Source organism: Panthera leo, chromosome B3, assembly GCF_018350215.1.
Source record: "Panthera leo isolate Ple1 chromosome B3, P.leo_Ple1_pat1.1, whole genome shotgun sequence".
Classification (NCBI taxonomy): Eukaryota; Metazoa; Chordata; class Mammalia; order Carnivora; family Felidae; genus Panthera; species Panthera leo.
In genome coordinates, this window is record NC_056684.1 from 126,731,450 (window position 1) to 126,756,403 (window position 24,954).

General features: G+C 37.8%; 1 long non-coding RNA gene across 1 annotated transcript; it reads right to left on the reverse strand.

Annotated features, from left to right (window-relative positions):
* Positions 1–1,764: 1,764 nt before the first annotated feature.
* On the reverse strand, positions 1,765–3,553 carry LOC122223012. Its single transcript, XR_006203983.1, has 3 exons — positions 3,259–3,553; positions 2,650–2,879; positions 1,765–1,941 (listed from the first exon to the last, which is right to left on the reverse strand). It is a non-coding gene; the product is annotated as an uncharacterized LOC122223012 (long non-coding RNA).
* Positions 3,554–24,954: the final 21,401 nt, after the last annotated feature.

Sequence of the window (24,954 nt, forward strand, 5' to 3'; positions counted from 1 at the left end):
ATCTTCAAGATTGTTGAGATGCTAAGAGGAGGGTTAACTTCTATTGTTTCACTCACTCAATAAACATGTGTATGTATTCTGTCCATTGCCAGCCCATGTGCATGATGTAGGTAAAACAAAATACACCATACAAACACAGCCTCTGCTCTCATGAAACCTACATTCTTGTGGGAAGCAGTAAGACCAAATGGATTAGAATAGAATTTTAATATAAAATTTCATATACAATTATGGGGAAGAATAATTTAGCTTAAATGAGGAATGTGATCTTAAGAAATGAAATATATTTCTTGTGAAGAATTGAGTTCTTCATCGCTAGAAATATCGCTAGAAATATTTGAATAGCAGCTCATGAGTGACTTTAGAGACATTCTGTGGAAAAGCTTACTATATCAGAGGGAGGATATATTTGACAACTCTTAAGCTACATTCCAACTCACAAATTTCTGCAATTCAGAATTCCGGGGGCTCACTACCTATGGTAGGAGTGTTCCGTTTATTAAGTATGTTAGGTAGTGGTGGGAGAAATTTACAATCATATTAGTTGCCTAAGTAGTCCCTAGAAACTCTGCCACCCAGTCTCTCTCCCATCATTACCACAGAATTTATAATATAATCTGCAAATTGGCAGGTGTGGTTTTGATTGGCTTTGTAGAAGGCAGTCTGCCTCTCTCCATCACAATTGTTCACATGATTGCATTTGCCCCATCCCCACCTTGTGACTGCTCTCCCTAAAAAAAATCCAGCAAGAAAGTTTTCCACTGACTTCTTAGAAATATTAGAATTAAGTGGCTTGTGGCAGTCTTCCAGGGCTATGGCTTTGGAGTATTCTTTATAGTACAGAATTTTAATTGGAGCCTATTTGATACGATCTTAGATTTACATTGTGCATCTACATCCACTTTATTGAGGCCCCGGACAAATGACGCCCAGCTTTATTTGTGACAATTTCCAGAGGGATAGTCTGCACAATGCAATTTGATAACCCTTAATAGGTGATAAATGTGGCATTGAGTTGAGTTTACATAGCACACCTGGAATAGGGAAGCCACACAGCTGTTAACAGGTGTGAACACTTGTTTACCGGCGTCACTGGCGTCTGCTCATTTGAGTCAGCCTCCTAGGTTTACTAGTGCTGCTAAATGAGTCAAACTTATCTTAATAGCAGTGTTGCCAGTGTCTGTGCTTCCCAGCATCATTTAATGTAGAAGAAATCAGCATGATTGAGAAGTGACTTGCTCGCAGTTCATCTCAGTTTGACCTTCCCGGGACTGGGAACTTGGTTTCCCGGGCACATTATCTGTCTGCTCTGGGGTTTCTGCCAAAGAAGAGAGTCTGCCATCCTGGCAACACGTTTACAACGATCAGACCTTGCCGGAGGGAAGTGTTCGTGAATTGGAAAACTGCCTGAATTTATCCAAGAAGAAAGTTCAGAGAAGGGAAACAAAGGGGACTTTTTCCCCGGAGCATTTTAGAGCATGTTCTGCGTTAGATTCATCTGGCAGGGTTCAAAATCAATAGTCTCTCCTGGGTAAGTGTTTTCTTTATGACCGCTCTACCTGTACACCTTGGGGGATTAGGGTTTCGTGTTGGTTACAGGACTTAAACTTTAAGCTTTTAGAGAAAAAGTATGCTCAAAGCACCTTTGATACCCATTCTTGTAGCTGTGTTATAAACGTTGCAGGTATTGAGACGATTTGACAGTGTTGGGGTTTTCTTTGACAACCAACACAGCCAGTACCTGGTTCTCTTCTGTTGGTGAGGAAAGTGACCCAGACTCGAATGTGAACTGCCGTTGGGAAAGGTTTCAACATACGGAGATGGAATGCTTCAAGCTAAGCCAATTTGTCCTCAGTTGAGAGGAGGGTGCACAACAGGCTCAGGTGGAATTGGGGTCGTGAAGTTGCAAGGCATGAAGGATGAGGAAATAGAGGACAACATCTGTAGTGAAGCATAATTAAGGAACAGAGAACAGTACAGAATGAGAACACATGGCTAAGAACAAGCCCTATCTGCTTGTGACAATCTTCTGTACAATACTTTCAATCATGTAGGTTTCACTAAAGCCAGAGAAATCTTCCCCCGCCAAGTAAAAACAATAAAAAATTTTATCCATATTATTAGAGATGATTGTTATGAATAATGAAATCAGGCAGTGATTTGGCAAAAAGCACAAAAAGGTTGAATATATGATGGAGGCCCTAAGAGGGAACCAGGTTTCTTAACCAAATGTAATTTTATTATCTTTGTGCCATTTCTTTCTTAGCAATGTTTACTAATCCTTTATGCAGTGTTATTTTCCAGTGTTATTACAATCACCAAAGATGGTTAAGAAGATCAAATGTTAGAACTGATTTTTAAAAGAACAGGCATTTGCTTTTGTTCTCAAGCCAAATTTAGCATCCTTTCATGTTCTTTATAATTAGTATCTTGGCTCAGAATACAGCCACGCATCCCCTGAATGTGTCAGATGCTGGTGTCACTGTGAAAGAGATAGGCAGGCCTCAGCTTGAACGAACTATACTTGGGGATGGCAAGGTTCTTGTAGAGAAGTGACATCGTATGTTGACTCTTAACTGGAAAATTCCTTACCCAACTTATATCTCCTTTGTCTTTCAGTTAATGTTGGAGTGTATAAACAAAGCTCACCTATTACATCGGCAGCAGAGCACCCTTTCTCCTTCTGGAAATGACTACAGTCTCAGCGAGTAGTTGAGCAGTTACCAGCACCCCCGCATGGCTTTTCCAGGTACTAATTAATCCGTTTTGGAAGGTAACAGCAGAAAGGTCCCAGGGGAGTAGGTTGGGAGTCTGTTGCGCTGAGCAACTGAAAATCAGATTGGCTTGTAGAAATAGAGAACTTTTAAGCCATAGAACATCTGTAGATTACACAATATGTATTTGTTGTTAATTTGCCAGTACACATCTTTCTGACTTTTCCACTGATATGTTTCTTCCTTACATAATATTGAAGGAAGGAAGAATAATGGTAGAATTTAAGCACATTTCTCTCACTTAATCTCGAATTTAGGGTCCAGAAAAAGTTAGGGTACATGTAAATACGTAAGAGGAAAGTCTTTCATGTTAAAGAAAATAATATATATAGTTTTCCTCTGCTTTTATAAAAGAAAGGTCATTTGTATTAAAGTAAAATGCAGATTTAGGAAAGGTTTTTCTATTAAGAGACCTCAAAGGGACCATCACTGTGACATTTACCTCAGTTTCCTTTCTACCCTTACCACCGTGCTTGCCTCTTACCTCTGTTTAGTCACGAATCCAATTATCTTTACTGAATTCCTTTAAAATCATCTGAGAAAGGCCAGCATTTTAGCAAAATCTTCCTCTTGTTGTCATTTAATGAGATTTCCCCATCCTCCAAGCTTCCTATTTATTATACTTTTGCTTCCTGGAATAGACTGTTGATTGTTCGAGTCACAGCGACAGACATTGCGAGGAAAGCTTTCCAGTTTTGGGGTACATCTCTTCCCCCAGTTCTAGTTCAGTTTCCAGCTGAGAAATAAGACTCATCTACAGCATATTAAGAATAGAGAAAACAAACAAATCTCTTGAGCTGAGATGATTGTCTCCTAAAAAAAGGAAAGTAATTTGAATGAAGAACCTTTGACCTTTCCGTCTAACTGCCCAAAAAAATTTAGGTTGAGGATCTGCTCCAGGAAGAGAGCTATCACCATATTAAACTATAGCATAATATAAACTAGGTGTGATAGGTAGAGAGGAGATTAGCAAAGTCTGTGAAAATTTCTTTCTGTGTCCCATTGTTTTTGTATGGCCCAGCAAACATTTGTTTACCACACATTTACTCTTTTTAATTTTCTTGTGAATTGTCTGCCTTCTCTTTTAAGTCCCAGACCTCTAACTCTTTCTCCTTAGCCCTGGAAGGCGTATGAACGTCAATTTCCCGATTGCCTGTGGGCCTCATTTTTCTTATGGAATCCCAGTACATACATATTTTCCTTGTATTTTCTTCTGTTAATCTGTCTCATGTCATTTTAACTCCTACACCAGCCAGAAGAACCTTAAAGGGTAAAATAAACATTTTTCCTCCCCAACATCTGTTAGGGCATGAACAACTTTGAAAATATGTATTACTTTATCTACAGAACTCATTATTATTTATTAAGTAGTTATTATATGTCAGACACAATTCTCATCATTTATTTGTACTATCCTAATTTTATTTACACAATAATCTTAGGAGATCAATTATTACTTTAATTTTTATAGATCAAGAAAATTAACTACAAAAAGGTTAGGTAATATGATGGGTTATAAAGCTGTTAAGAGCATATGTTTTTAACCACTATGCTATAAGATTTAGAGATTTTCAGAATATTCAGGCTAGGAGATATTTCAGACATTATTTTTCCACATTACACGAATTTCTACAAATTGCATAAAGCTGAACCTGGCATGTTAATGACTTGCCTACGATTGTATAAACAGCTATACCTCCTGGATCCTAGTCCAAAGTAACAGCTTTAGCAACATGATTTCACTAATTTACCTATTCACATGGTTCAGTGTTGTGATAGTCCACAGTTTTGGTTACTCCATACTGAGACACACATATTTTCTCTTCTCCCAAAGTAAAGTTCCTAATGGTATTTTCTGTGCATATATTTAGAAAAGACAATTCTGTGACTAACAGTCTTTTTTCTTCCAATTTGAACAAACTGAAACTCATTATGTGAGTGAGTCACATTTTGCAGGGACTAACACTACTTGAAACTCTGACTCCTGTTTGTCTTGAAATCTTTATACAGAGGAGTAAGACCTTATCTACAGCATGTTATCAGATAGGCTCTTCTCTCCATTCCATGCCTGTAAGTCCCCCCAACATTTGTATCTTTCTCTCCCAAATTTTTGTCGGTCTCAGATAAGGCTGACTTAGCAGTGGCTCATAATCAGATAGAGTAGTAAATGTTATTAACTGAAGAATACAAAGTTCCAGAATTTTTCCTCTTTGATTAAAAGAAAGAAAAAAATGCTTGAACAAAGATTCTCAAAAGGTTAATATTGGTAGTATTTTGTGGCATCTGTATACTTTTAAATTTTTTATTATTTTAGAGACAGAGACAGAAAGAGACAGTGTGTGTGAGTTGGGGAGAGGAGCAGAGGGGGGTGAGAGAGAGAGAGAGAAAGAGAGAGAGAGAGAATCTTAAGCAGGCTCCACGTGGACACAGGGCTCAGTTCCATGAGGTCATGACCTGAGCCGAAATCAAGAGTCCAACACTCAACCTACTGAGCCATCCAGGTGCCCCTGTATACTTTTTTATTCTGTTCTTCCAGATGTGTGATATCATGTATTGCCAGTTATGAGAATTATGTATCCTTGTTAATATAATATATACTCACTTGGAACCAATGAAATCAATCATATATGCATTTAATCACTAAATAATCCATTTTGTCTTTCTCACAGGACACTATATTAGTTAGGAAAGGTTGGGTTTTTCCAGAGTAACAAATTACCCTCCAAATCTCATTATATTCTTACCACAAATCTAAAGCACATTTTGAAAATGGAGGGTGGCTTTGTTCCATGTTAGACACTCGGAAAGTTGGGCACTTGTAGGTTCTACCATCTTAGGTTACTGCCAACTTGTGGCTTCCAGGTTGGCTGCGGCAGGAGGAAAGAAAATGAGAAAAATGCACACCTACCCTAAATTACCTCAGACTGAAAATAGCATCCGGCAGCTCTGCTCACATCCCACTGCTAAATGACTCACATGGCCCCGGCTAACAGCAAGAAGGACTGACGAGTAGAGGGAAACACGTGACCTATTTGGCACACTGTTGAGTTGTTTCCATTGGTGACTGAGTAATGGCTAAAAGCATAGGGTTTAGAGCCTGACAAATACAGTTACATTGATCTCAGGCTCTGCTATTTACTTACCTGGGTAAATTTTGTGATCCTTCTATTTCATCTTCTAAAAATGGAAATAACAATTTTCACAGAGTTTTTGTGATCTTTAATGGAATGACACACATACAAGTGCGTAGCACAAGACGTCTGTTACATAATAAGAACTCAGTAATAATTCTGTAATTTTAAAAATCACGGAATCTACTCCCTAAACCAAAAGCACACTGTATACACTGTATGTTAGCCAACTTGACAATAAATTATACTTAAAAAAATAACAAAAATTCATTTGACAAATAATTAGCCTCACTCACTTGAGAGCTAAGGACTAGAGGAAGGCAACAAAGGAAATAAGTCACCCGCCTGCATGGAAATCTTGGTAAATCAGAGAAGAAATAACATCCTTACAGATTTAAAACTTGTATCTGAAGGTTTTTTTTCCCTCCAATAGCTTTTGGAGGTTTCCTATCAAAAGAATAAAAAGAAACGTTAACTTGCTTCAAAGGAAGAAAATAACAAAACAAAAAGTTCCTTAAGCATGTTTAAAAAGAGCCACAGGCTCTGAAACAAAGCTTTTCAATCTCAGAAAAAAATCATAAGTTAATAGAAGTGAAGATATGAAAGGGTCCCGCTTTCTATAACTGGACTCGGTTTATGTGGGGAGTGTGAGACGTTGGTGGCATTTATTGGTATGCTTGAAAAAAAGATGAACTATTTCATTTGCAAAAGTGTCATATAAGTTTGTCTCACATGCTGCTAAATTATACAGTTATTATTAATAAAATTCAGTGCTGTCAGAAATCTGCTTGTAAGGATGGGGACTTTTTTGAATCTCATCATAATTCAAGGCTGGGCTATTGACCCTAAGCTAAATTCTCCCATCCTAAAAAGCAAACCAGAATGAAAACCTAATAATAATGTGTAAAAATAGAGGGAAAGGAGAATTGGCAGCTCTGAAACCATGATGTTTTCTAACACTATAGATTGAGTTACACAAACTTCATAATTAGCCTTTAGAAGAAAATCCAGGTCAAAATTTAGCCCAATTAACCTCTTGAGTGTCTCATTAATCAAAACCTGCTTAAGGTGATTTTTTTATTCTAAGTACAATGTGATGTGAGATACTCTGTGTTTATAAATCCCCAGTGTTCCTGTAACAGTGTCATAGCAGTGGGTGTTAGTTTCTGTCTTTGTTTTCTTTTTATTTGGTTGGCTTTGGCTTTGTGTATTACTTTGCTCTATCTTTCAAGATGTTTATGAGGAGAGAATTACCTACCCATTACATGGTGTGTACCTTTCCGCTTACTAGTCCACTGCTTTAGGAAATATGAGATACATAGAAAAAGGGAAGTTAGTTTAAATTTAAAATGTGTAAGTCATGGTAGACAAGCAGCTCAGAGATAGTATCAATGCTATTACAGTCACTGACAGATTTGAAGAAAGAAAGAAAAAAAAAAAAGAATCAGATCAGGACAATTGAAATCTCTTGCCTCCATTCTGCCCTAACATATATTCAGTTAGATTGGACTGAAACAGTAATTGCAGAAGTTTCTCAATCTGTCCATCACTTTACTCAACAGTAGCCACAAGGATAAAAATGACTCATCTATAGGTCATGATAATTTTAAAAGAAAATGTGTTATGGTGCATTGTGGGTAAAATATGCAAATTATAAAGACAGCAGAGATAATTAAATTTTCTCAAATCAGAATAAAATGACCTTCTTTGATTGAACCCCTTTTCTGGGGGAGACAAACTCACCGCATTCATTGTTATAAGAGCATGCCTGGTAATAAAGTCAAGCTTGACAGATGAGGAGATTAGGAAGCCTGAGGATTTATAATAAGAAAAAAAAAATGAACAAATAGATTGAGGCAAAGAAGATGCTACATTCATGATATATGCCACCTTTCCTCTATATTATTTCAGTTGTTTTGATTATTCACAGATACTGTTAATTAAATCTAGCAGATAATAGTGTAAAAGTAAGCAAAGTTAGGTCAGAACAAGTGATAATGCTTATTAACTAGAGGGAGACTTGTGATAATAAGTATACTTTTAATGAAAATAGGTGTGCCTTTTTTTTTTTTTTTTTTTTGCAATTTACATTTTCACTGTGACCTGACATCTACTAAAATGTTTGGGAATTCAGAAGGACTCAGTGAATATTTGTTGAATCAATGACTAAATAAAAGGATAAAATAAGTCATTATAGTATATTGATTCTATTTCCCATTCCAGACTCAATGTAAATGCCTATGCAATGTTAGTTACCAGCTGAACACCACCCAACTTATTTTTCTTTAAACTAGGTAGATTTGTGTGTGAATTATTGGGCTTGGATGGATTAAAGTGAAGATTTAAACTTGTATTTGATCTCATTTGGGTACCAGATATTTTAAAACCAATCATCTGCCTATGCTGTCTACTGCACTGATTCTCTTTGTTTTAAGTTATAACTGGAGGTGGTGTGTTTGCACACACGTGAGTGTGCAGGTGCACGTGTGCACTCACATGCATGTACGAATGCATGGTTTCCCTGACAAGACTACTTTTTACTTGGCAAAGCTTTTTTACTGCTGGGCAAGCCTACCTGCGCCGTAATCAGGAGATTAATTTGGCTTTTAATGTCAGCAATATGACTGTGAAATGAGCTTTGGGTTATAAATCAGTGTTCATATTCAGAATCACCAATTAGAAGATCTATGACTTTGAGACAGTAATTTTAATTCTTTGGGTCATGTTTTTCTTGTCAAAAGTAAGGAAGTAATCTCGACTCTCAGTACTGTCCACAGCTATTCTGAGATACAAAGAAAGTTTAGGCTCTACCGGGCTATGAGATGTGTGAAAACTTCTCTACGTTAGCCACCAAGATTTCGTTCAGCTTATTTGAAGAACAGTTCTACTGGATCTAAGAAAACATCTCGTCCTATTTATACCCGGTGCTTTGCACATGAAGTTCAAGGGGACAAGGCTATGTGGTGGCTCTGTACAAAGCAGGGGATCTTCCTGCTCATACCGGGCTATGAGATGTGTGAAAACTTCTCTACGTTAGCCACCAAGATTTCGTTCAGCTTATTTGAAGAACAGTTCTACTGGATCTAAGAAAACATCTCGTCCTATTTATACCCGGTGCTTTGCACATGAAGTTAAAGGGGACAAGGCTATGTGGTGGCTCTGTACAAAGCAGGGGATCTTCCTCTGTCACCCCATTTGGTGATAACCACAACCTCCCAAACCTGTCTCTCCTTTTAGCCACCTCTTTCCAAAGGTGTACAGTGTAGGAAACCTTCCTGATTCAAAACGACAACGATAAATCCAGGAGAAATAAAAAGAACTCAGAATCTGATGATGCAAATTAAATGTCAAGATAAATCCAGAGAGGGGCTGGGAAGGTTCTACTTACCATGGACATTTTGGTGTCTTTTTTGCACATGATTTCCTTTCCTACAGGTATGATAACTTGGATATCATGGTTCTGGTAGTTCACTTCCATTTGTACTGTGCTCTCCCATATCTACCACTTCATTTCAGCCCTGAATAGCTCACTTTTCTTAGCCCACATGCAGCTCTTTAGCCAGGAATAACCACCGACCTTCATAGAATTCCATTTAGCTGGGAACACTGTGACATGATGCACAGACATCCTCAGAACTCACCTTTTCGTAGTGTTTTTCTGAAATACTGACCTACTAAGCTCCCCCTACCTGTGTCCTTCCTTCTATCCATTGCTAAATCTTTAGTATGTTCTTAGTCTCCGTTTTTTAAAGGGCATGCCTTTTTTTAATGCTAATTTCCTTCTCGAGTTTCAACATACTATACTTAGTTACCATTTCTGACTGAAACTGCATTTCATCTTTAGTTTGCTGTCTTTTTAATTCACTCCATTACGCTCACTTTGCCCCCAATCATATATATCCTATTTTCAAGTCCCTCTCCACTGATCTGTGCTACAAATTCCCAACTGTTTCTAGCCTGAGTCTGACCTGAATTAAGTCAGTTCTGCCTGATTGATTTTGAGCTTGAATATATTCTTGTTGATGAAGTTGAGGACATTTAATTATAAATAAAAGAGGTCACCTAATGAGCAAATTAGCAAAAAGGAATTAATTTCTTTCTAAGATGTTAACACAAAACTAGTCCTGAATAATATTATTATAAATATATTTTGATGACTATAAATTGGACATTTTTACTGTTGACATTGATAATTTAAAAAGTATATAATTTCTGAGCGCCTGGGTGGCTCAGTCAGTTAAGCATCTGACTTTGGCTCAGGTCATGATCTCACAGTTAGTGGGTTCGAGCCCCATGTCGGGCTCTGTGCTGACAGCTCATAGCCTGGAGCCTGCTTCAGATTCTGTGTCTCCCTCTCTCTCTGCCCCTCCGCCCCCCACTTGCATTCTGTCTCTCTCTCTCTCTCTCTCAAAAATAAACATAAAAAATTAAAAAAAAAATAAGTATATGATTCCTTGAAGACAAGGTCTAGGCATTATTATCTTTATATCCTCAATAGTATAAATTAGTTAGGTTATCAGACAGTTCTTATATTCTGTCTTCAACATACCTTGGATAGTTGTATCTATCTTCTTAGCTTAGTTGGGTCATGTTGACTTCACAAAGCTACCAGTCTTGATTTAACAATGGATCCTACCTAATAAATTGCATTATTGAGCTCTTATGCCAAGTGTTTTTCTAAGAGATTTTAGGAAATTGGCTAGTTGCTTGCCATTGTCCTGCTCCTTTTTACTTCTACATTTCCCACCTAACCTTGTTATGTGACTACATTATAGCAGTTAGAATGTTGTTGGAAATGATGTATGCACTTCTAAACCCTGCCCTCAAAGGTACAATTTCCATATATTCTCTCTCTCCTCTTTTTTATCAGTGAGTGAGATGCAAAAAATAGGGGGTGGACCTTGAAGACCTGAGGGATGACAGTGTCACTAGATGGAAGGACCTTGGGTCCCTGAATAAGTGTTTAAAGCAGATCCACTCCATTCCCCAACCTGCATTGAACTATAAAGTGAATGAAAAATAAACCTGTATTGTGTTAAGCCACTGAGAGGTCTGGGTGATTTGTAAGAGCAGTTGGCCTACTCTAAACATAGCACTCGAAAACGTTAAATCACTTAACTGTCATAGCAAGGCTTTGAGGCAGGATTAGATTTAGGGAAAGCTGAGGAATTCCTGGAGGGATTTGAGAATGTTAATGGTAAACAGAAGCAAATGAAGCATTCACCTTGTAGAGAGACTAATACCTACGGGTGGTCCTTGAACAACACAAGTGGGGCAGGGGAGCTGGGGCGCTGCCTCCCCATGCAGTTAAACATTCACGTATAACTTGACTTCTCAAAAACTTAACTACTAATAGCCTGTTGACTGGAAACCTTATTGATAATTTAAACAGCTGATTAGTACATATTCTGTATGTTATATGTATTACATACTGTTTTCATACAATAAAGTAAGCTAGAGAAAAGCAAATCATAAGGAAGAGAAAATAGATTTACAGTTCTTTACTGTATTTATCAACACCAAAAATGCATATATTTTTTGAAAAACAGCCACATACAAGTGGGCCCGTGCAATTCAAACTCATGTTGTTCAAGGGTCACCTGTGCTTCCAAGGTAAAGTATGCCACTTATGCTTCTTTGTCCAAAGCTACTTAATCTCTGTCAGACTCATTTCCCTCATTTGTAAAAACATAGCAGTTTTGACCCATAAAGATTGTTGTATTTTTACATGTGTTACATACACATGTTACACACACATGCACAACAATGCCTGTAACAGAGAATCACGCAACAAATGGTCGTGTGATAGATACTATGGTAGTTTAGGGTGAGAATACTGGCTGGATACTCATGGTGAACTGAAGATCAGGCCAGGCATTCTTTTTGACAGAGTCCCTGTTCTGGGTTCATTTGTGCCTCCGAACCCATATTAATATGTTGAAGTCCTAATGCCCAGTACCACTGTGACCTTCTTTGGAGATAAGGTCTTCCCCCGCCTGAAGTTTGTTTGTTTGTTTGTTTGTTTGTTTGTTTATGTAGAGGGAGGGAGAGAGAGCAGAAGGGTTGAGAGAGACAGAAAGAGAATCCCAAACACGCTCCAACTGTCAATGAGGAGCCTGATGAGGGGCTCGAACTCACAGAATTGTGAGTCATGACCTGAGCTGAAACCAGGAGTCGGATGCTGAGCCGGCTGAGCCACCCAGGCACCCCAGAGATAGGGTCTTTACAGATGTAGTCAAATCAAATTGAGATCATTACAGTAGGCCCTAATCCAATATGACTAGTGTTCTTATAAAATGGAAAATTTGGTGATAGGCACACATCCAGGGAAAACACCATGTGAACGTGGAGATGGCATCAGCAAGCCAAGGAAAGAGGCTGCAACCAATCGTTCTTTCACAGCTCTCAGAAGGAATCAACAATGATAACACCTTGAATGTATACTTTTAGGCTCCAGCACTGGAAGACAATGAATTTCTGTCATGTATACCACTTAGTTTGTAATATTTGATTACAGCAGCCTTACCAAATACACACACACACACACACACACACACACGCACGCACGCACGCACGCACACACACACACACTATTTTAAAGACTGAGAAATAGAAGTATCATATACAAAATAAAATATCTCAAGGCAGTTGGGAAACAGTAGTTGCTAACAGAATAACTACCTTCTGTCTTTACCAGGCCCAGTGAAAGACTAAGCTCTCTGAAGGACATCAGAGACAGACAGTGGACCTAGTGTGACACATTCTCTGATTTCCTGAGGGCAAAAGGCTACATATAAAGATTGGTCTCACTAACCTCCTGTGTCCTGTGTCCCTCTGAGAGTAACAAAGAGTAATATTACCATGGCAGGGGTCCCTATTCCTTTGTGCACTTAAAATGGTAGAATACTTGATATCCTAGAGAGGTCAGTAAATCATTGCAAATCACAGACATTATGGAAAAATTAAGTGTATATTTCACCTGAGGAGAATATCAGTTCCTTGAAGATTTTGCTTTATGGAACCAGGGACAAAGCTTTGAAGAGAAAGTGCTTAACAAGTTTGCAAAGTTAAAAATAATTTTTAGGAGGTTGTTGTTGGAGGTGTTTTATATTGTTTTTTTATTCCTAAAATTGGTGCGTATGGCGTTAATGCTGGGAAAATCATTGGTAGACTCACTTGTATTTATTATTGATGAAAGCAGTGGCTTTCCCTTATTGGTTATTGCATAACCCTAGCAACTAGGAAAAGACCATACATAATATAAACTGAAGTAACAAAAACTAACTTAGGAAGCCAGACTAGCCATGATCAATTATTCCCTTTATAGACTTAGCATCCTTCACATTAATATAGATGATGTTATTTGTTGGATTGCTTTTTTTTTTTTTTCTCAAATACCCCTGAAAAGGGTCGCCTGGCTGGCTCTGTTGGTTAAGTGTCCAACTCTTGATTTCGACTCAGGTCATGATCTCATGCTTCATGAGTTCAAGCCCTGAGTCAGGCTGTGCTTCACGCTGACAATGTGGAGCCTGCTTGGGATCCTCTTTCTTCCTCTCTATTGGCCCTTCGCCTGCTCACATGAATGTGCACACACTCTCCCTCTCTCAAAATAAATAAATAAGAAGCTTTGAAAAAAAAACTATTTTGAAAATAGTCTTTGAAAAAAGACTATTTTGCAGATTATATTTATTCAACAAACGTAATCTTATTTTTTTTTTAATTTTTTTTCAACGTTTTTTTATTTATTTTTGGGACAGAGAGAGACAGAGCATGAACGGGGGAGGGGCAGAGAGAGAGGGAGACACAGAATCGGAAACAGGCTCCAGGCTCCGAGCCATCAGCCCAGAGCCTGACGCGGGGCTCGAACCCACGGACCGCGACATCGTGACCTGGCTGAGGTCGGACGCTTAACCGACTGCGCCACCCAGGCGCCCCAAACGTAATCTTATTTTTGAGTATATGTTACTAAATATGATGTATTAAGCAGCTGTGGAGACCCCAGAGTAGTAAATAATATGAATTATTCTCCAAAGTGTTGATCTGACTCTTCAACTTTCAAAATTGTCTTATATTTTTGAGGTGTAGTTTCAAGTGTGTATTAGGATTCTCCAGAGAAGTAGAACCAGTAAGATGTGTGTGTCTACATATAGAGAGAAAGAGAGTATAAGGAGCTGGTGCACATGATTATGGAGATTGGCAAGTCTGCATCTACAATGTGGGCTGGCAGGCTCAAGACCCAAGAGGGCCAGTAGTACAGATGAGGTCTGAAGTCAGTTTGCTGGAAAACTCCCTCTTGCACAGAGAGGCAGATCTTTTTGTTCTGTTATGGTCTTGAGCTGACTGGATGAGGACTACTTACATTATGAGGGCAATCTTCTTACTCAGAGTTCACTGATTTAAATGTTAATCTAATCCAAAAAAAAAAACCCCTTCAAGTTGACGCATGAAAGTAGCTATCACAAAATGCCGTAGGATCTTGTACTTTAAGCAGTCAGGGCCAGCCTAATCCTAAACTTCTCTGTTCTTTTCCCACGTCTAGCAGTCTTTGCCTTAGCATTGGGACCTTAATATCCCTCTCAATATGCCAGAATGTAGGGTAGGAGCAGCTTATGCCCATTTGAAAAAACCCGATCCTGTCTACTAACCTGGCTTGGAGGAGATACCCTAGTCCCCATACTGTACCCCATACTATTTCTCTTTCTGTTAGTACAAGTTGCTCTTTATCGTGACTGGGTGGAGTCCAGTTCTAACTTCTATCCTTATTGCCAGGTCCCATGTTTTGAAACTTGCTGAATGCCTCAGTCTACTCTTGAGGATTGAGGTTTGGGGAGGTGTTTCTCCATAGAATCAATGCCATAGTTTTCAACTTAGCTCAGTGACAGTGTCCCATCAGTGCAATTCTGGGCATGCCATATGAGACCTTCCTGTTTGTTTTATTATTTTTTGTTTTTGAAATTTTTATTTATTTTTGAGGGAGCAAGAGACACAGCGTGAGTAGGGGAAAGGCAGAGAGAAAGGGAGACACAGGATCCGAAGCAGGCTCCAGGCTCTGAGTGGTCAGCACAGAGTCCAACGTGGCGCTCGAACTCACCAACCATGCATGACCTGAGCTGAAGTCGGACACTTAACCAATTGAGCCACCCAGGCGCTCCTCTGTTTGTTTTCTAAATGTCATCAGTGCTTTTCCCTACTTGTTGAGAGGAAACAAAAAGTTATAATCTTTGGTAAGCCATTATAAAATGTTTACCTAAATTTCCTCAGTGAGCTCCTGCAACTCCTCTAGACCTAAGAATCATACACAGGACTCAATGGATAGGTCCAGGCCCAATCAGAACATCTGTCCGGGCCTACTCATCTTGCTTCCCCTGCCAAAATCATGTATTTCCATAGTCTTCCCTTCTTTATCCAGCCTACCACCACATCCCCCCAATTTAATTCCCATTATTTTTGTATTCTAAGCCATTCTTATGTCATTTAGCCTCCCTATCCCCTTGTATTACTTAACCTGACATGCCAGTGTCTTCTGTATGCACTTGATTATACATTCCCTGGGAGAAGTATTCTTGCTACCACTATATGAGATTCCAGCTCTTTCTAGGTAGATCTAAACATGACCTCTTAATGCTTTTCAGAGCTATCAGAGTTGTGTTTATCTCACCATTAAAGTTGAGAGCACTGAAAATAATCATCAAACTAGTTTGTGAACTCTCAGAAATATACTAAAAAGTAAAAGTACCAACCCCATGTTGTTCCTTATGGACTTGGGCTTAAGAATGTTGTAATTTCACATATTAGTTCATTGAATCTCTCTAAGCAAGCTTAAACATATACAGACTCCTAAAAAAATAAAAGCTTCTACTGTTAATTAGTTAATGTTCAAAACAAATAAATTGATGGAAAGTAACCCGAGCTTAACAGGTAATAACTTGGAGTAAGATACAGCAAAAAGAAGGCCCTGTCATTGATTTTAAATGGGTGGTTGGGAGACGTGAGGTTTACTCCAAAAGATAGAGCTACTTTATGTTATGCCTCCTAATTTTACCCATCATAAATTGAGAACCATGCAAATTGCATGACTATTTGTAGAAGAATCTCCTTTGATAGGGATCTAAATAGTGTGACTGACATTGCATCATCGTCCATGATATCCTTTGAAGGGAGAGTGCTCAGCTGTGAGAATTTCCTGTCTTGGGACTAAGGGTGGAGATAAAGAGATAGAGACTACAGAGATTACTACACGCTTCTTTTCTCCTTTCTTTATGGAGCTTGCTGTTATGAGGGCTCAATTTAATTAGGCCATGTAAGTGGAATAAGGGGAATGTGAAGTCACTGTGTTCCCAGAATATTTAAGAAAATTTGCTTGACATACAGAAAAGCGCCTGGATCATAAATGTATAGCTCAACACATTTCCAAAAACTGAACCCATCTGTGAAAACTACATCAAGAAATAGAATATTTCAAGTAGTCCTAAAGTTCTCTTTCTGATCCCTTCCAATTATTATCTGTCCTCAAAATAACGGATATCCTGCCTTCTGACAAAATAGATTTATTTTGCACATTTTCGTACTTAATGCTACATTATCTAAATTTATTGTATTTTAAATTAATACTTTACAGATCTTTCGTGCCTGTATTCTTTTGTTCAACCATTAAGTTTACAAGGCCCATTCATACTGTTGCATGTGTTTTTAGATTGCTCATTCCCATTGCTGTATGATATTTCCCGGTGTGAGTATATCATCATTTATTGATCCATTCTGTTGATGGGTATTTGGGTAGTTTCCAGCTTGGAGTTACTACAAATAATAATGTTGCTATAAACATTTCAGTCCATTATTTGGGGGTGGGGTCATATGTAAGCATTTCTGAAGGCAGAATGAATTTCCCCAGATTTTAATTCTTCTAGATAATCCAAAGGAATTTTAAAACATGAAAAATAAAAATAATATCTATTTTGGCTACATATCTCGCCTATACCATGCCTCATTCTTCTACCCAGTAGAGTAAATATCCTAAGGAGTTACACTCTTTCATTTTTTTTTCCTGAATCCTTTTCCAGCTAAAACCAAATGTCAGATTGCCACATTGGGCTCACCGAGATCTCTCACTAAGAATTTCAAGGATGCAAACAATCTAGTAGCACAGGTGAATGGCACTCTCTTGCCCAGGTCAAAAGAACTGATCTGTAATTGAAATGGACAGGCTTTCACACAGCAGAGAAGATTTAGGTAATGAAATCTCCCCATTCTATACTCAGATAGGCATATAGTTTATGAGATACTTTCCAGGAACCTAGGCCCTCATAAATCTATAAATCAATGATACGCTGCTAACATAATTTCATGAATAAGAACTCTCCTCCAATACCATTAGCTTATTTGCTGGGAGGTTCTAACTAGTGTTACAAGGAGAACAAGCTGGAGTCACCTGTGTTCATTCTTTCCTGAAAATAGCACCCAGGTGAAGGTTCACAGACCACAAGCTGGCTGCTTCAACCCTCTTTCCATGCTACAGGGAGGCATTTATCCAGTCTACTTGTCAAGACCATCAGTGATCAGTTCTATGTCCTCTTCTTACCTGATCTGTCGGCAGCACTTGGCGTAGCTGATTACTTATTCTTCCTAATGCGCTTTCCTTGCTTGGCTTCCCCGGCTACATTTCACTTTCCCTGTCTCTCTTCTTTTTTCCAACCTCACTGGCCACTCCTTGTTTCTCTTCTTTTATGGTTTCTTTTATGATTTTCTTCTTATCTTCCTTTAAAATGAGGGTGCGACATAGAGCATTAGTCCTTGAAACCTCTCCTACCCCCTTTTCATTTCCAGAGTCTCATTACTCTAAGTCCCATCTAATCCTGAAGATGCCCTAATTTATATCTTCCCCCAATCCTTCCCCACCCTGCTTTTCGTTCCCCCCAGCTTTGCTGAGGTATAATTTACAAATAATATTGTATATGTTTATATAACATAGGGGTGCCTGGGTGGCTCAGTTGGTTAAGCATCCGACTTCAACTCAAATCATGATCTTACAGTCGGTGAGTTCGAGCCCCGTGTCAGGCTCTGTGTTGACAGCTCAGAGCCTGAAGCCTGCTTTGGATTCTGTGTCTCCCTTTCTCTCTGTCACTCCCCTGCTCATGCTCTGTCTCTGTCTCTCAAAAATAAATAAAGATTAAAAATTAAAAAAAAATAAAGTATATAACATAATGATTGGACGTACATACATGCAGTGAAATTATTTGATCCTTTCATCATCAGGTCCTCTCGATTCCATTGCCAACATTTATAAAAAATCAGACTACTTGTCTCATCTCCACTTCCAAAAATACATTTATTTTAAAAGTAATGAAACTTATGCATTATGGCCCCTCCGTTGTATAGGGCCTTTCTATCCTTCTGGGGATTCAGGACAAAGGAATCTAGCCATGTGCTAGAGGTACAAAGTGCAGTTAGCACTATAATACATGCCAGAGGTGGACTGGAGGCTGGGAGTAGGGGACAGCATGTTGGCAGCACTCCTTTCTCTAACCACCAAGTCCAGAGCAACACTTGCTCATGGTTGACCTTGACTAGTATCTGGGCCCCACCATTCATTCACTCCAAGGGGAAGGATATGAAGGTATCATGGTTGTTTTATCTGTGGGATAACCATTATAACCAAGGCTTATCCTTGCCCCTCATCCCCTGGGATTGGCCCAGTGGTAGCAATGGTGAGTAGGAGTGAGGAACCCCAGGAGGTAAAGATTAGGCCAAGCTGGACCAGTGTTTGAGGCAGTGGTTTCTCCATGGGTCAAAGGAGGGAAATGAATGGACTAGAGCTTTGAAGGGCTTCTATCCATCAACAGGCACATCCTGGGCAAGAATTGCAGAGGAAATTATGAAACTAAGGGTTATTTTTGTACACTGTCAAAAATAAAAGACAAATTTTGTGTCAGCTGGCTACACAAAAGAACAGGTTTTTATTTTTTCAGTGAAAGAATTATCTTTCTATTCTGTCTACTTTAAAAGTATTATATAAGGAGGTGATCAAAAAATGCTTATAGAATATAGGGAAAAAGTAACATAGAAGTTTGTCATGCAGCTAATAATAATAATAATAATGATGATAATAATAATTTGTACATTCTAAGACTTTTATGATGCCTGTGTTATTTATCAGCTTTTTAACACTTGTAGTATCTTTACTTTTTTCTAAATAAATATTTACTTCTGTACCTGACTTTATAGCAAGAATTTTGTGTATTTTTAGAGAGCTCCACAAAACCCTTATGTATTCCTGTGCATTGCTTCCACCTTATTCCAGATGTCCATCAATCTGTAAACTGGATTAACTCAGGAATCTCCAACCCTCCCTGATTGCCCTGCCCCCTTTTTCCAGTTAATTCACAAAAGAGCAGTTGGAGTGATCATTTCAAACTGTAATCCAGGCCATGCCCCTCTTCTGCTTAAACCTGCCTGTCTTTTCCTGCCTCACTCAGGGTCAAGGCCAAAGTCCTTACACTGGCCTAGCTCATAGCCCACTTAACTCTCTGACCTTATCTGCCCTCCCTCTCGCTCACTCAGCTCCAGTCAGGTTGCTCTCTTAGCTTCTATGGGAACGTGATAGGCAGGTTCCTGCCTCGAGAATTTCTTCCATGAGTCCCTCTTCCTGGAGGATGCTTCCTAAGATAGGCAGACAGCCTTTTTCCTGACCACCTTAGACTGCTTGTAAACAGCAGTGAGAACTCCCTGATCATCCTGTTGAAAAACTGCCTCCTCACTTCTGACAGGGACTTCTTCTCTTTCTCTGCTTCATTTTTCCATACATTAGCATCTTCTAAAATACTATAACATCAGCTTGAGTATTCATTCATTGCATTTCTCCCTTCATTGCTCCATAAAGGCAGGGATTTTTATCTGGTGTATTCACTCACTATTCTTTCTTCCAATATCTACACAATGCCTGGCACATAGTTGGCCCTCAATAAATGTTTTATCCATTCACAAATGAATAAATGATTGAATGAATAGTTTATGCTTCCTGAACTCTTGCAGCTCTAAGTTTAGGGTCAGAAATATCAGTCCTCAATATTGTTTTGGTCCTAAGTATAATAAAAAGTTGTTGAAGGTTTGTGACTGGTTAAGTAACATCATGAGATCATGTTTATGGAGGATGGTTATTGAAACATTTATGGAAGATGGCATGTTTGGGGTAAGACTAGAGATAAGAAGACTAATTGTTGAGGAGTAATGTGATAATGATCTGCACTAAGATAGTAGAAATAAATATTACAGTGTTTGGCACATGAATCCTGAAACTTTCACGAATGATTTTCTAAGGGTTTTTTTTATTCTTATTTTTTTTGTGGCTTTCATCCAAATATTTGACCTTGTGTTGGCAAATCTTAAATTAAAATTGAATAACCAAAGGGTACCCAATGATACCAAAAGGATTCAAATCTAGAATTGGTGGGGTAACATGCCTTCATGAAATATTCTTCCAGAAATAAAAAGTTTAATACATACAGATCCATTAGTTACCAACATGTTAACCTTTGAGGAATACCTGTGGGGAATCACCTGAGCATTCATCATAAAAGCACAGCCATCCAGTCCATCTGTCTATGAAATGGCAGAGCATCTTCTTATGGGGGATGGGGAAGAATGGCAGTGGGAACAGGAGGTGTTTATCTTTGATTCCCTATGTTTGTGGGTATCTCCTCCCCATAAACTGAAGATAGCAAATTGCTCTTCGCAGATCAAAACACACAGGAGAGGCTGGAGAAAAGGAAAAAAAAAAGAAAAAGAAAAAGAAAACAGATGGAAAAGGAGGAGGAGGTGGTGGAAAGAAATGGAGGGGAAGCAAGCTGACACCTGTTTTCCAGCACAATGATCATTAAAGTTATCACATGTGATGCCAGAGCTTTATTTTAAATACCCTGTCTGCTACCTTCTGAGTTAAGTAAATAGTTTTGAATATGCATCTCATTCAAATTAGTTTCCATCACAGTCAGTGGCTGTAGTTAAAGTGACTCGAATAGTTTTTAGTCCTACCAGAAAAACAGCAAAGAAGTATAGGGAATGCTATCCGGTCTTGTTCATTCAGGAACATTTCCTTGTTTCTGGATATAAAGTAGATATATTTAGTACTTTAGTCAGTGCTCCCTGAGAGAGCCACCCGTTAGTATTCTAATAATCATAGAATTATGATTCTACATATGATTCTACAACAACAACAACAATAACTACAGAAGGAAGTGAAGAAAACATTAGGGTAGGCAATAATTTAAAAGATTAGTACTAGTCCCAACAGATTTTTCTGACCAAAAGTCTAGGGATTGGTCGCCAAGTGGAAATTTCTGGATATGTAAGCCATACTTATATCAACTTAGTTTCTTATAAATATAAAGTTGACTGTGTCGTGCTGACTCAGCTATCTGTGGAAATATGTATCAGTTCTAATAATTAAAAGGTTCATCTGTGATACAGCAAGGTTTTTTTGAAATTAGTCTGTATTGATTAGTAAATATTCACAGGCTTCACTGTTATTACAACTATTATACGAATGTAATAATTGTTGCTGAGCACAGCAGTTGGATTCTATTTTCTCTTGATATTTATATGCTTGTTGCAATGAGCATAAGTTAAGTTCTTCCTGTGTGAACACTTGTGTTTCTAAACTAAATATAATCAGTAACTATAGAATTTATTACAGGCTTTTAGTGTAACTGCTTATTTTTAGGATATCGACAAATATACATTTAATTTAAAGTGTATATACTCAGATGAAAATGAGCAACACTGTAAGAATATATTACCATGATGTTAAGAGCCAGAATCTGCTCCGTTGCTGTTTCTTGTTAACTTATACAAATTTACTTAATTGACTTGACACCAGTGTCCTCACATACAGAGTGGGAATAATGTTTTGCTAATTGCATAATTCGTTGTTACCCGACGACCCCCTTCCCACGAAAGAAAATAGTTACGAAATCTGGACATAATACCAGAAACAGCTACACCGGACAGTGAGCAGCAGCAGACTCGTGGGGAGTACATGCATTGAGAAGGGGAATTGTATAAACAGAATCCTCAATCCTGTGGTCTTAGCCTGGGGCCAAGGATAATTTTTAGGGTATTGGCAGAATGTGTGCTGCCGGTGGTGGAACAGGGGCATTATTTTGACCTGGGAAATCAGAAACATGAAGCCAGGCAAGTTAGGGCTGCTGAAGAGAGCAGGGAATAACGGGAAGGGACAGAGCCAGACAGATGATCACATATTGTATCACGGACCCCTGAACTATGTATGCATCCACGGTACAGACTCGGAACAGCTGAGGCAGAGGCAAAAGACTGGGTCTGAGATGGGCTTCCACCCAAGAAACAGAGTTTACATTTCAAGTCTGTCTAAGATAATTTCTGCCAAAGTAGGGGAAGCAACACCAATCAGAGAAAAGGACAGATTCTATGCAGAGTGCAATTAAAAATTACCCAGTATATATGAGGAATCAGGAAAGTGGAACACATTTTCAAGAGAAAAAGAAACTGACTCTGAAATGGCCTAGTATTGGAACGAGCAGACATGAGTTTTGAAATGGCTGTTAGTTTTCTTCAAAGAAGAAAAGCGAGATATTCGCCTATGAATGAAAATATAGGAAAAGACAGCAGAGAAATATTAACAATATAATGTAAAAGAACTAAGTGGAAATTCTAGAACTATGAAAGACATACATGGAATTAAAATTTTATTGGGTGGGTTTAACAGCTGAATGGAAATGATAAATGAAAGACTCAGGGACTTGAAGATAAAATAAGAGAATTTATCTAATATGAAGAACACCGAAAAATAAAGATTATAAAAAACCTAACAAAACCTCAGGCCCTTTTAGATTATATCAAATAGTCAAACATGCATGTTATTAGAGTCTTAGAAGGAAAGGAGACATAGAATGAACCAAAAGAAAAATAAAGAAATACTGGTTGAGGATTTCCTAGATTAGAGGAAAATTAGAGATAGAGATTAGAGACAGAAATTTCCACATATAATATTCTCAAAAAAAAGACAAACAAAAAAATGTTGTACTTCAGCACATCCATATGGTGTCAAATTGTTGAAAGCATCTTGCCCACCGCCCCCCCCAAAAAGGCCAGATCTTAAAATCAAGAGAAAATTAACCCATCACATAGAGTACATCAATGAAGTCAATGATTTGATTAATAATTGACTTCTCATCAGAAATAAATATAACCACTGCAAAAATGGCAACCTACATGTTTTTTCAAGTGCATGTAATGTTTTTAAGGATTGGCCATATGTTCTTCTATAACAAATTCTTAATCAATTCAAAAATATTGATATTATAGATAAAATATTTTCTGAACAAAATTAATTAGAAGTCAATAATAAAATGATACTAGGAAGACTTAAACATTTGGAAAATAAATAACAAACTTCTAAATAGTCCATATGTCAAAGAGGAAATCGCCAGGAAACTTTGAATTCCACAACAATGAAAAAATTCAACAGATAAAAATTAGTAGGGTATAGCTAAAGCAGTGCTAAAAAGAAAATTTATAATTTAAATTCATATGTATTTTTTATAAAGGAAGGTTTAACGGCACCTGGGTGGCTCAGTTCATTAAGCGTCTGGCTCTTGGTTTCAGCTCAGGTCATGGTCTCATGGTTTGTGAGTTCCAGCTCCCCGATGGGCTCTGCGCTGACAGTGCAGAGCCTTCTTGGTATTCTCTCTCTCTCTCTCTCTCTCTCTCTCTCTCTCCCCCCCTCCCTCCCTCTCTCTCTCTGCCCCTTCTCTGCTCACACTCACTCTTTCTCTCTCTTCAAGTAAATGAATAAACTTTAAGAAAAGGAAGGTTTAAAATAAATCATCTGTGATTATAGTTTAAGAATTATAAAAGGAAGGGGCACCTGGCTTAGCTCAGTCAGTAGAGCATGCAACTCTTCACCTTGGGGTTGTAAGTTGGAGCCCCACATTGGGTGCAGAGATTGCTTAAAAATTAAATCTTAAAAAAAAAAAAAAGAATTACAAAAAGAGCAAATTAAACCCAAATAAGTAGAGGGAAGAATATAATATAGATAAGAGCAGGAAATAATGAAATAGACAACAGAAAAATAATGAAAATCACTACCAAAAGCTGAATAAATTTATAAATCTCTAGATTACACTGATGAGTAATCAAGGAAAAATGAAATATATTATCAATATCAGGAAAGGGGCATCAATGCAGATTCTATAAACACTAATGACAATAAGGAAATATTGCAAATAAATTTATGATGATACATTTGACAACTGGATGGAAGGAGCAAAATCCATAAAAAGTAAATTGTACCAAAATAAACCAAAGAATAAATAGAAGCTGAAATATCCATATGTCAATTTAAAAATTAAGTTCATAATTAAAAGTTTTCCCAGAACTAGATGTCTGTGCTAGTAAATTCTGTCAAACAATTTTGAAGGAATATATATATTTTTTTAAAAAGTATCAGAAGGAACACCTGTCTATTTTATAATAGTAATACTGTATTAACCTGATTTAAAAATTAAAGACATTAGAAACATAAAATTATAGGCCAATAACCTTCATGAACACAGACATCAAGAACTTCACAAAATTTTAGCAGACAGGATCTGACAGTCTATAGAGGGGATAAATATATCATACTGACAACGTGAATTTTTTCCAGAGAGTCCAAGTTTTGTTTAATACCTAAAAAAATCAACCAACTTAATAAATAAAATAATCATATGATCATTTCAATAAATGCAGAAGAATTTCACAAAATTCAATACCCACTCATAATAAAAATGCTCAGCAAACTGTGAATGAAAGGAAGCTTTATAAATCTGATAAAGGATAATTATAAACAAACAAAAAAACTACCACTAACATCCAATGTAAAGCTTTCTACTTTACATTAAGGGAAAAAAGCATGGATTTGTATTCCCGACATTTGTATTGAACGTTATGTGGAAATAAGGTAGGGAAATAATAGAAGGCATTGGAAAGGAAGAAGTCCAACTATTTTATTTGTAGACAGTATGATCACGTGTGTT